The sequence below is a fragment of the Daktulosphaira vitifoliae genome, unplaced genomic scaffold (genome assembly GCF_025091365.1).
Source record: "Daktulosphaira vitifoliae isolate Bord-2020 unplaced genomic scaffold, ASM2509136v1 Scaffold_4, whole genome shotgun sequence".
Lineage (NCBI taxonomy): Eukaryota > Metazoa > Arthropoda > Insecta > Hemiptera > Phylloxeridae > Daktulosphaira > Daktulosphaira vitifoliae.
The window spans coordinates 34,440,486-34,453,783 of record NW_026099575.1 but is presented as its reverse complement, the minus strand read 5'-3'; the positions used below and the strand labels follow the sequence as shown (position 1 = coordinate 34,453,783).

Sequence of the window (13,298 nt, the reverse complement as noted above, 5' to 3'; positions counted from 1 at the left end):
AAAAAAAAAAAAAAAAAAAAAAACACATCATAGTAAAACCAATACCTTCTCAGCTTCGCATCGAAGCTAAAAAAAAATACAATATTAATTTAATTATTTTTACTGTTATACCATTTTATAATTATAGTTGGACATAAAGGTTTCCCATTATCTCTATTTCGTAGGCCCAATTTGGGTATGAGTCATAAACGACAAACTTCACTTTTTGAGATCTATAATATCGATTGAAACCAATCATATTTTCCTAAAAAAAAAAAATACTTTTAAATTTAAAATTTTTAATTTTAGCGTTTTTTTTTGGAATTATTCGAACTAATCAATATACATATATAATCGTTTTTATACCAAAATTACGTATGTCGATTTTTTAAAATATAGCTACTATAAGTTAATTTTTACTAATGAAATAAGTTAAAACAAAAAAATTAAATCTCAAGAAATNATAGCTACTATAAGTTAATTTTTACTAATGAAATAAGTTAAAACAAAAAAATTAAATCTCAAGAAATTTTAATACGCTGAATATACATAATATTGAAAAATATATAATTTATCTGTATATTTTGATGAATTGTAGTACTTAGAAAATTAATGGGATTAATTTAATTGAAAATTGAGATATGATTACTTTAACCTATCGAATCATAATCAAGATTGGATCACCGAACAACTTAAGCATTGCTTCCAGCAAACTAACAAAGTAGTATACTTAGAGGAGTTTTTTTCATAATACATAAAATATAAATTTATCACCTCTTCAAAATGCTTAAACTTTCATAATAATATGTAATAAATTAAGTTCCGAATGATTATTTTTTATTAAATACATATAATTTCTAAGCAGTAGTCGCGGCAATTTGTCGTTTTAGAAGGTCACTTTAGGTTAATGGTAACTGCCACTGATCAGTTGTCGGGTATAATACTTAAATCAGTGGCTGACTTTATGGTAACATTTTTGTCTGCTATTTGCCAACTTAAATTCATTCAGTTGTCAGGTTTACTAGACTACCGGCTGTCGTCAGCCGATTATACTTACAAATAATTGACCACTACTGTCTGTTACCAAAAGTTAAGCACGGCCAATTTCAACCAACTTTGACAAACACACACCGGCTAGCGGAGTCAGTGGCCAATTTTATAGTCTTATCAGTCTGATCAAAAAGTTAATAGTAGCGGCTAATTTAATTTGCACTCTATTCTTATGTGACCATTGCCCAAAAGAACATTTACGCCATGGTACCATAACCATTACCATTACCATTACCATAACCATTAAACAATATATGTTGCCACTTGGTTAAACGTTTTCAAGAAAAAAAAAAATTTGTACCATTATTTCATTAGGTACCGTCCAACTAGTTTATATTATTAATATGTTAGATCGGATCGATATTATCTAACAAATATCAAAATTCAGTATCAGGGATTCATAACAGTAATGTATGTGTTTATACGTCCGGGCGTCTCGAATGGTGTCCAGTCTCTCGCCAACGAATTTTAAAGTGGCCATCAAGATATTCAATGACATTAATGATAGTTCAATAATGATGCCACTTGTTGGCATCTCATGAGCTCCTGATACTAAAATTTTACTTTTATCCGAAGTGTATTGTCGTAATACACTCGTCACTATCACAATGTGAAATAACAGTGGGCTACTCTGTTTGTGTCCACAGTAATGGTTTTTCATTTAAACTTTTCATTGAAGACTATTAACACTTATATTTATAAATTTTATTCATATGCTTAAAATAACATGATTGTTTTTAAATAAATAACTTTGAGAAATATTTAACTGTCGTTTAATTATATTATATTACACACGATTCAGTCATGAGTCAATTATTAGTTACCATTAAAAATCACTCTTTAGGACATTTATAAATTATACTTGTCAGCTCTTTTTACTCTTATCTTAATAAATAAACACAATGTGTTAACCCTAGTCTAGAATGTAAAAACAAACTATTAACGTTGTAAAAAATGATTTGTATATTATCCATGTGTAATAATTTATACATTTCATATTTTATGCTTACTTAACAATTAAAGATAACATTACAAGAATGACACAATGATGATTGTTCGGGGATAAAAAATACTATAAAAGACAGAGTAATCCCTCTCAGTCAGGACTGAGTGATGAGGGCTTGAGGGAGTCTGTCTCCAGATATTCATTGAGCTGTTCGAATCGCATCCTTAACATCGATACGTAAACATCATTGTCGAAATTCTTACGTGTTAATTTATGAACTAAACATTTGAGTTCGTGTTGTTATGTTATTACTTGATATTATTAAAAGTTATTATAAGAACAAAGAAAAATCATCAGGTAAGATTTCAGATCAATACTTATATTATCTTATAACTCAATTATTTAGAATTAATAATCTGAATACAGAACGATAAAGCAATAAAGTGAGACACAATCAGTTTATAGTTCTTTAGATGAAATTTAAAAAATGCATGATGCAATGTCTATTTAAACCTAGTTAAAGCATTTGACACTGTTGAACACAATATTTGATTACATTAATTTAAAAAATAAGATAAGGGAAGCACTCCAACATATTTTTTGTCTTAAATAACAGAAAACAATATTTTAATATAAATTAATGCATTGTTTCTCTGTACTTAATGAAATTCTGAATATCCAGAGAATTTTTATTGTTTAAGCTAAAATACTAAATCATTTTTATTATGATTATTGATATTGGAAACACAAAAAGTCAAAAATCTCGTCAACCGCCGAAAAAAGCGCGTTATCTTCATCCTTTTTGATATTGTAAGTAACAAAATCAAAGTATCAACAATTCTTTTCAAGTATAATGTGGTGTAAACAATTGCGAAAAAGTAATTTATTATCGTTAAAATTTAACAACAAACTGATTTATACTTGTCAATAAAAATCCTGTGTATTAATGTAAAGCACGGCAACTTATATTTTACTATTTTTATAATTTGAAGACATTTAAGTAATTACATAAAATTAAGAGATCTACCAGTGGCGGCTCGTGACTTGCGCGACGGGACGATCGCACTACCTACACAAATGAACTAAAAGAAGAAAATTAATTGTATATTCTTAATTCTACATTTTTATTAAAATTACAAATTTTTAAATAGTAAAATAGTTATAATACATCTGTCGTGTGCGAAAGTTGTTTCTCTCAATATATGCGGTACTCTTGAACACACGAGCAGTGTTAGGACGACCGGCAGTGTCGTCCGAGCAATTTCTGAAACTTATATTATAAAGGGAGGCACCCAAAGAAAAACCTCAATCGATTTTTATAGAGAAACTTTATCAACGGTTTATGATAATGTTTTATTAATACGAACAAAATAACTATTCTTATAAATAATTATTGTTCAAGACAAGAAAAAAAAATATCATATTGATAAATATATCATAGGTTCAATAGTAATGATATATTTATCAAATTGAACAATGAATTTATTATATAGATCAAGGTTTTTCTCTGGGTGTGTGCTTGCGGATACTATTCAGCTGTGATCTTATATAACTTATATAAGAACTATTTTTACATGGGGGGAGAACATTTAATGACTAAAACTCGGTCCCCTTGATTGCTACTAAGCTAAAAAGCGGGTTAAGCTATTGTTTGATGGATTTTAGTGATCATAAAAAAAAACCCGGTAATTTATAAATTTTTTAATCCAGCCGACTTATCAATTTATTACCGTTACCATAGATAACGAGACTTTCATTCCATTTTCGGAAAAAAATTTAGCCGATTGTCACACAAATAAATTTCTTACAATTTGCGAATTTCCACCGATATCAAACCAAAAACTCCAAACTAACCGTGAGACACTTATTTATTTAAAGTCACATATTACTCCTGAAATATGTAATATCAAACAAATTTCCTCAAAATTCGAAACCTCCCATAAATTACACTCACACAACGCGTGGATTTATATAACACCTGATTCCATTGAAATAACTATAATATGCGGTGAAAATTCATATACGGAAGAATTAATAAAAACCATAATTTTATCGCTAAACGCGAGGTGTTTAGTTCATACACCTAACAACATTCTAGCCACACATACATTCGTTAAACAATCTTTCCAAACAAATTTTGTGCCCCAATTAACATTATCAAACAACAGTTTGTTTTTACCGAAATTTAATAAAATCAATAATTTACCGGCTATCATAAAACCCAACATAATCCCCATCGATTCGGGATTACATGAATTAGGGAAATATTCAGAAAATTTGGATTACGTCATTAAAACTATGGAGGCTACAGAAAAAACAATAGAATTTGAGAATGCAATTAAAAACAATCAAATAATTTTCCTTATTATCCTGTTTCTTGTCGGATATGTGCTTTTATACCTTGTGGCGAGATATATTAGGGGCAAATGCAAGTGTCCCCCCCCCATGGAGCCTTCATCGGTTTATTTTACACGCGGTGAACGATCCATTCACTAAAAACCAAACGGCTTACTTCCCCACCATTTTGTATAACTGAATATGATATCTATTTTAAACATTCATAAAACATTTTATAATTATTCTATAGCTATGAACACATTTTCCAACGATACACTCCTCCTCGTCAACTGTTCCATTGAAGAATTCTTTTCGTCGGCCGTGCGGCACTTGCTGGACTTTGCACCGTAGCGTATGACACGCAGTGTTAGTCAGTCAAATACTCATAGCAGGGCGACGGCTGATAAAGGTGGCACGAGTCGCGGGGCATCGTGTATAACGAAGCGACGCGGGCCGTGTCAAACAGTCAACCATACTTAGAAGATTATTCAAATGCTATCTCGGAATTGACAAACTTTCTTACTCACAACAACATATGGCACATTACAATCCCTGCCATAGGTATGAATAGGGATAAAATTCCAGTCGCATTCGGATTGACGTGTTTTACCAAAATCCTTGTAGGTAGAGGCGTTTCCGTTTGCTTATGTGCCACGGAACAACTCCATGACGAGATCAAGGCGTATCTTAACTATCTGTAATTTTATTGTTATTTTTATTTAAAATAATTTTTATAAATATATATACAAATTTGCTTACGCATGGACTTATATTTATTTTTGGTTACTCCTTACCAAACTGTCTTATTTATTTGTTAATAAATAGGTCATTTAGGTGTTTGATAACTAGGTCAATTATTAACCTCTATAATGTATACATTGCATTCACCTAGTTCCCATTTTGCCATCTCGCCAATTTTTGTAGCCAGCCACGGCCACGCCACGCCATAGCAACGGTCAATGTCACGACCATTACCATGACTTTTGTCATTTTATTTTGAACCACAGTCCCTTTTTATAGAACATCCAAACCACGACTTTAACATCTTCGTATAATTTCGTATGTAGCGACTTGATCACCGAGACATCAAATTATCACGATTCGTTCATATTTATGTTCTATCCGCCCTTTGATGACGTCCATCGGGTGAGTAATTTCTACATAGAAAATTAAATCCATATTACTATCGAAATATATAGTATTATTATATTATTATTTTGGGGCCACATTACAGCATTGTCTGTTTATTTTTTATTTATATTCGGCAAGTCCGATTTATTTTATTTTGTGGCATACTTATATACTTATATGTATATTATTATTATATTTGGCAAAGTCCGACTTAGTTCTTGGAACATTATTATATATTATTTTATTCGGTATAACCGATTTTGTGGCATATCTATATTACTATTATTTTCGGTAAATCCGATATATTTAATTTTGGCATATATTTTATTATTATTCTCGGCAAATCCGTTAAATAATTTACTTTGTGACATATATATATTATTATTTTCGGCCAGTCCGATACATTACGTTATGGCATATTTGATTTATTTTATTTGATATTTATGGCTTATTATTATTATTCCGTTCGACTAGACCAACATATTTTTATAATAGCATAATTTTACTCTAATTACCAAAACAATGTTATAACATGACTTTTATTATTTTGATGGGCTTAGCCCTACTTCCCTTTATTTATTATATATTTTGAAATTATTTATATTCGATACTTTAAGGTGATATAAAATGCACGATACACGAGGTTTCATAAAATTTACTTTCTACATAATTTATTTGAAAAATAACTAGTATCCAATTTTATAAAAATGAATTTTGAAACAATATTTGTGGTAAATAAAAACCTTGATTATTATTAATTATATTAAAAAAGTATTTTGATGTGGTACTTACGAAATGAAATTTTCAATATAACACAGCACGCATGTTCAGTCCCAATAGGTCAAACACAAAATGATTAACACTTTACAGTATAATGCACTTAATGTGACAGTCAACAGTCGTCACAGTCGCTACGCATTAGGAAAACGTGACAAATTTGAATTTATTTCATATATTTCTAACAGCTAATTCCTTTGTATGACATATTGTAACTTCATTGAATATACATTACTTATAAAATTGCAATTGTTACTAATAGAGCGAGCCAGATTTTACGTTTTTTCCGCTTTAAAATTACGAATTTTCGAGACCGGTACTGTTCTTCGGGCTCTTCGTTTCTCGTTTTTTGCCGCCTCCGCGCGAATTTTCGGCGACCCGTTTCTTTGACTTTTGCAGTTTTCGAAATTCCGTGGAACGGAAAACGACGCAAAATAGGGAACGACGCGCCTCCCAATCGGCCTGTTGCATTCCCGCCGTTTCGTCGTTATCAGCGAGTCCAACGACGAAATGTCGTTATCACTGCGTTTCGTTCGTCGTGGTTGTAGTCCTTTACCACGTCGTTTATTTATCATAATTTTCAATAGTAGTGACTGCATTTATTAATTAATGTGATTTTGTAAATGTTGTTGTTCTATTGCGATTATTAATCGAGACGTGAGATTGGTAATTTTATAGCGATTATGATTAACATAGATTATAAATTGTCGATATTTTAACGGTCATTGTGGTGTTATTTAATTTGATTTTGTAATTTTTAAATGGTGGTTGTCATGTCCTAACGAATGCTTCTATGGCCAGACCCGTTGGTTAAGAGTGCTGGCTTTAATCGACAACGGATATATTAAATGGGTAACGCATATTTATTTGTTAAAAAAACAAAAAACCTGTGCGTTTGACGTTTTTACAACAATTGTAATTAATATAATTTCAAAATCGTTTATATAATCATTGTAATGGCAGTATTAATTAATTTGATTTTATAATTATTAGATGGCATTTGTTGTACGCTAGGTATGCTTCAATAACGGCTCAGCCTATTGACCAAGAGTGCTGGCTCTAATGGATAACAGATTTATTACATGGGCAATCCATTTTTTGTTAAATTAAATTAGTTTGTCAGTAATTAATAGTTTTTAAATGGTAATGAGACCAATAAATTAATTTAATTTTGTAAATTTTAGACTATGATACTGTTGTGTCCGGATGAATATGATGGAGATTGCTGATGGTTTTAGATTTATTGCACAGGTAATTCATTTGTCAAAAACAAATTTATTGTTATTTACTTTTCTTAGAGTACAGTTCATCCTTTTACATTTTAATTAATTAACTTAGCGTATGTTAATCTTTAGGTCAATTTGTATTTCATTTATACAATCTATATATATATATATATACATGTATATACTTTTTTTGTTTAATTAATTTTAGCTTCGATGCGAAGCTGAGAAGGTATTAATTTTACCATGATGTGTTTATTTTTTTTTTTGTGTCTGTCACTACTTTTTCTCAGCTCTCACTGGACCGATTTCTTTTAACAATACGTCAAAAGATCACAAATTGTATCTAGTTGAAGACATTACCCTTAAAAATTTAAAAATTTTCCCTCGTTCCCCGCAAATGGGGGAAATATCCAAAAAAATTACAAATTTAAAAATTGACAAATTTTGTCATTTTTTTCACTTTTTTTTCTTAAAACTTCCATAACTTTTTCAAAAATCAACAAATCAACATAATTTTTTTTTAAACTAAAACCTTAGATATTTTCCTTTCATTTGATATAATTTTTTTGAAAATTTAACACTTAACCTGCTCATGGGGGGGGATTTAAAATTGCAACTTTTTTACAAAAACTAACTTTTTCAACTTAATTTTTGAAAATGTTCCGGAAATACTGCGTCCTTTAAACATATATCAAATTAAAGCTTATTTTATGTACTATAAAATGAAAAAAAAAAATTTGTCCCGACACTTTATCTTCTGCATGTAAACGGTTGCCGTAGTTAAAAAAACACTATTTTTGTGTTAAAATTTTCGATTTTCAATTTTTAATTTTCAACTTAAAAATGCTATAACTTTTCGAAAAATGCATGTATCAGCACAATTTTTTTTTTTCTAAATACATTATAAGTACATCTTCCATTTGACATACTTTTTATTAAAATTAGACAATTTCCCCTTATATAGGGGGGGTTCAAACTTTGAAACATTGTATAAAAAATAGAACTTTTTCAACTGAACTTTTGAAAATGTTCCGGAAATACTGCGTCCTTTAAACATATATCAAATTAAAGCTTTTTTTATGTACTATAAAATGAAAAAAAAAAATTTGTCCCGACACCTTATCTTCTATGTGCAAATGGCTGTCGAAATTATAAAAAAAATGTAATATTTGCGATAAAAATCACCTTTTATAACGATGTTTTTTGTACTTAAAACTGCCATAACTTTTTCAAATATTAACTAATCAAAATAATATTTCTTTATATTGAAACCTTAGGTAATTTTCTTTCATTTGATATCATTTTTTTTTGAAAATCTAACACTTATTCTGCTCACAGGGGGGATTTAAAATAGCAACTTTTTTACAAAAACTAACTTTTTCAACTTAATTTTTGAAAATGTTCCGGAAATACTGCGTCCTTTAAACATATATCAAATTAAAGCTTATTTTATGTACTACTAAATGAAAAAAAAAAATTTGTCCCGACGACCTATCTTCTATGCGCAAAAGGCTACCGTATTTAAAAATATGCTATTTTTTATTAAAATTCTAGGTTTTGTATTTTATTTTATTTTAAAATATTTTATTAGGGGAATAAACTGACTTTCATGAATATTATATAATTTCATTGACATAGAATAAAGTTCATAAGACATATGATATTATACTTATTAACATTTTTTACTTTTTTAAAGTCGAAAAAGTAATTTTTAAATTTGAGTTAGCTTAAATAGCCAATTTTATCATGCAACAAAAATCAACGAATAGTTGCCGAATGGGTAACACCTTGATCTTTAACGCCTAGGGTACGAGGTTCAAATCCGTTTGTGGCTTCTAAAATTTTGCATTTTTTTTTTGAGTTAGAATAGAATTTTCAAATCATTTGATATTTATCTCATTTAGATTCAATAATTTCAATAAATATAAAGGATCTTATCACTATAGTCTCCCCTCGTGAGAAGAAATTGATATTCATGTTAATATTATTTTACTATGTGGTTCTTTTTCTGGCTACGATTTATTTTGCCAACCCTCACTAGACCTACTTTTTTCAACGATACGTCAAATGATTCATTTAAGTTTATGATATTTAAGTTAATGATTAGTTTAAGTTATTACTCTTAAAAATCAAAAAAATATTCCTTATTCAAATAAAAAGTAGCTTAACTAGATTTGTCCATACAAACAATTAAAATCATTAATTTTTAATATTCTTAAATTATTTATTGTCGAATTAAATTTGATATGATAAAAGTATTCAACTACAAAAGTAAATAATTTTACTTTATAATTTATTAATTTTTTAACTCTATTTCTGTGTGCTACTACCAGTCTATAATATGCCAAATTTTTTAGTAATATTTTGCTATATAAATCATAAATTTAAAAAAAAAATGATTTTTAGTTTCACCTGAAGTTAACGATGGAGTTTTACAATTATAATTATATTTTTGATAATATGCTCAATTGAGTAAATCTTTTTAACTACTTTGGTTTGATTGGTTCATTTAATTAAAGTAAATTATTAAAATTAATTAAGTTCTGAATATTTCAATTGCAGAATTTTTTTAAACACCAAAAGTTATTAGGATATGATTACTATTCTTTCTATTTCAGTTATCTATTACGATAAAAATGTAAAAAAATCGAATTTTTCTGACAAATGTACTGTAATTAGTAATTATAAAATTTCCAGATTGCATATTAATCTTAAAAATTTCATTTTTTTCAATTTAATAATGTCAATTTCAAACTTGCAAGTTGAACTATAAGTTATGGTAACAAATTCATTTTTTAGCTTCGATGCGAAGCTGAGAAGGTATTTTTCATTAAAACTTTCACTTTAAAAGACAATAAAAAATAGGTTCAAAATGATTACCTTTAACATATTAAAAATCAAAATCAGTATTAATTTAATACAATTTTTTTTGTTCTTAATTATTTTTTTTTATATGTAAATACTTATTTTTTAATAATAAGTAATAATATTAAAACTTAGAAGTAATAGAAAAAGTTTAATTGCACATTTGAAAACATCACGAAAAGTTTATTTAGAAAAGTATATTTTTTTTCTGATGAAAGTTCCTTTTGTTTAGTGTATTTATTCATAAGTAACAAAATTTTTTTATTAAAAAGTATTGCATAAATTCCTTTAAATTTGTATACGCATTAAAAGTATATGAATATACAACTCCTTTTTATTTTTATAATATCTCCGTAAAAATTACAATATTATATTATTGAATACCACTTTCATACTCAATTTAATTACTGTAATTATTATGTATTCATATATTATAGTTATAAATCGGGGTAAAATTAAGGGAATAAGTGTTATTGTTGTTTTTGAAATAATCTACCAATTTCATTTTTTTCTATTTAATAATATTTATTTCAAACTTGCAAGTTGAGTTAAAAGTTATGGTAATAAATTCATTTTTTTTTTATTAAAACTTTCACTTTAAAGAACAAAAAGAAGTAGGTTCAAAATGATTACTTTTAACATATTAAAAATCAATAATAATTTGAAAATAATTAATTATAAAAATTATATAATATATAATTAAAATAATTACTAATCTGGATATAATTAAGGAAATAGGAGTTGATGTTGGGTTGGGTTGGTTACATTTTTAACTTTATAATGCTATAACTCATTGAAAAGTGTACGAATCAACACAATTTTTTTATGAGAAATAATATTTTTTAATAATCCCTTTTTCATTCGACATACTTTATCTTAATCAGGGTATTAATAAGAAACTAGCAGATAATGTAGCTTTTGTAATTATCCACCAATTTCTTAGAATTAAACACTATCTACTGATTTGCATCGAAGCGTTTCTTATGATAGTGATTTTAATCACTGTCAGATTAAATCTATACTGGACCCAACTATGCAACATCCCCACTATGCCGCGACCCCACTGTGCTGGGTTTTTTTTTTTATTTGCACATACTACATTTATATTTGTTGTTGATCCCTCTATGATTATTCGTTATTAAAATGTGTTACTGACAATACTACATCAGTTGTAATAATAATGATATAATCTTTAAATTGTTAATATATTATTATTATTATTATGGTAATAGCTCTATTAATTCAATTTGATTTTGTAATTTTTAGACTGCGTTTATTTTATCCTGAGTACTGCTTTATAATATTCTCCTCTGGAATATTAAAAAATCAATATCTCTTTCATTTCTCAGACCACAGAAAAAAATACACTAAAACTATTACACATTTAATTTTGACTTTTGGCAATTATAAAATAGCCGTGAGTCATTGTCTTTCTTACTGTCTAGTGAATTTTTTGTTTTTCTGATTTTACTTTTTACTTTCAGATAGACTGCTATTATTTTGTTCTCTTCTTGGTGACTTCTCGCCGCCAAACATAGCTTGGAGAAGACCGCTATTGGCTCTCGGAGTTTATCAAAAGCGCATACAGATATTTCCATTGATTGTACTTTAATTATAATACAAAAAAACTGTTTTTTTTTTTTTTAAAAGAAAAACTTTTTTTGTATGTAAATATATATTATATAAATATTATATGGGGAAAAAAAAATATATGTTTTACTCTACTTTAGCTGAAGATGATCAAGACTATTTGATTGAAAATGAAATATCTTCCTCAGAAGAAGAAGAAGAGATTGGAGAAGAAGAAATAGTTTTGAGTAAGTATAACATATAAAATAACTAACACAGATATTAGATAATTAATTATTTTTTTTTTATAAATTATTCAAATTTAGATACATTAATAAATAACACAGAGATAGAGGAGCACTATAAATATGCCATGAATAAAAAAATATTCTTAAAAGATGGACGATATTGTAAGTATCAATAAAGTATAACCGATATATATAAAAATTAAAAATATAAATTTTCTGCTTAGATCCTTACAAGAAGAAACCTATTGGTATAGTTAGGGCGTTAAGATGAGAGCAATTTGTTTAATATTTAAAAAAAAAAAAAAAAAGCTTACAATTATTTCCCTTGTAAGATTTTAAATTTAATAAAATATAATATTTTTATTTTATACAATTCTGTCGTATTTATTTACACTATATGTATTTGTGCATAATGATTATAATATTAAATATAAGTCTGTAGTAATAAGCAGTACAAAGATGAGTTTTACACATTAAATATATACAGCAAATTTAGTATACGCTATGGTATTTGTAGCACGTTGTACTATGTATGGTATGTAGTAGGCTATTTATAAAAGTAGTAGGGACACTGTGTCGGTTTACCGAACAGTGATCCTGGAATCGTATAATCTCGATTTAACAAGTCTGAACATGTTAAAACCTGTCTGAACGCATTCAAATCCCTGTTCATCCTGTTTGAACCCCGTCTCAACGTGTTTACAATCGTTTGTACCATATTTATCGGCAACAATTAGACTAATTATTGCTATTGAGTTTAAATTAGTTAATAATTTCATCGTGATATATGCATAGCGCTATACGTTATAGGGGTTTCCATATAAATGGATGTTGCTTTAAACTTGTGTATGGTACGCGTTGAGTACGTGTTTGATGTGCTGCATTCTCTATACGCAAAACTTACGTCACTGACTTTGAAAACGAATTCGATTGTTTGGTACGCGGTGAAGATTCGATAATGGAACACAAGCGTAAAAGTCCTCAATGTCACTTCTTTAGAGACAGTTCAGGTAATTCAAAACGTACGTGTTTGTATCTCTTGTATGTTTTATGAATATTCTCTCTTCAGCGTATGATGTTTGTGGCTTGTACGGTTTTCCACCCTCTGCAATTAGCTCTAGTATGAAAGCCGCAAATTTACTAGAAATGGTCCGTCAAATTAAAACTCCT

The 13,298-nt window shown here is 28.1% G+C and overlaps 1 protein-coding gene and 2 long non-coding RNA genes across 7 annotated transcripts in view; 1 reads left to right on the top strand and 2 right to left on the bottom strand.

Moving 5' to 3' along the window:
* The window catches only part of LOC126905755 (uncharacterized), a 4,830-nt gene extending 3,966 nt beyond the window's left edge, over positions 1–864 (bottom strand). Inside the window, exons 1-2 of the mRNA XM_050685764.1 lie at positions 754–864; positions 112–244 (exon numbers count right to left, since the gene is read on the bottom strand). The gene's annotated coding sequence lies outside the window, so the exon portion shown is untranslated. The remainder of the gene's footprint in view (positions 1–111; positions 245–753) is intronic.
* Positions 865–1,825: 961 nt separating this feature from the next.
* LOC126904294 (uncharacterized) lies at positions 1,826–6,672 on the bottom strand. The gene is made up of 3 exons (XR_007703712.1): positions 6,236–6,672; positions 5,072–5,469; positions 1,826–5,007 (listed from the first exon to the last, which is right to left on the bottom strand). It is a non-coding gene; the product is annotated as an uncharacterized LOC126904294 (long non-coding RNA).
* Positions 6,673–6,764: 92 nt separating this feature from the next.
* Positions 6,765–13,298, top strand: LOC126904293 (uncharacterized). 5 transcript variants are annotated; one of them, XR_007703711.1, is made up of 7 exons: positions 6,765–7,072; positions 7,214–7,338; positions 7,405–7,471; positions 11,578–11,728; positions 11,800–12,128; positions 12,207–12,290; positions 12,353–12,501. It is a non-coding gene; the product is annotated as an uncharacterized LOC126904293 (long non-coding RNA). The 5 variants fall into 5 exon arrangements; XR_007703707.1 differs by having other exon boundaries at positions 6,768–7,072; positions 11,796–12,128; XR_007703710.1 differs by lacking the exon at positions 11,578–11,728 and having other exon boundaries at positions 6,771–7,072; positions 11,796–11,974; positions 12,042–12,128.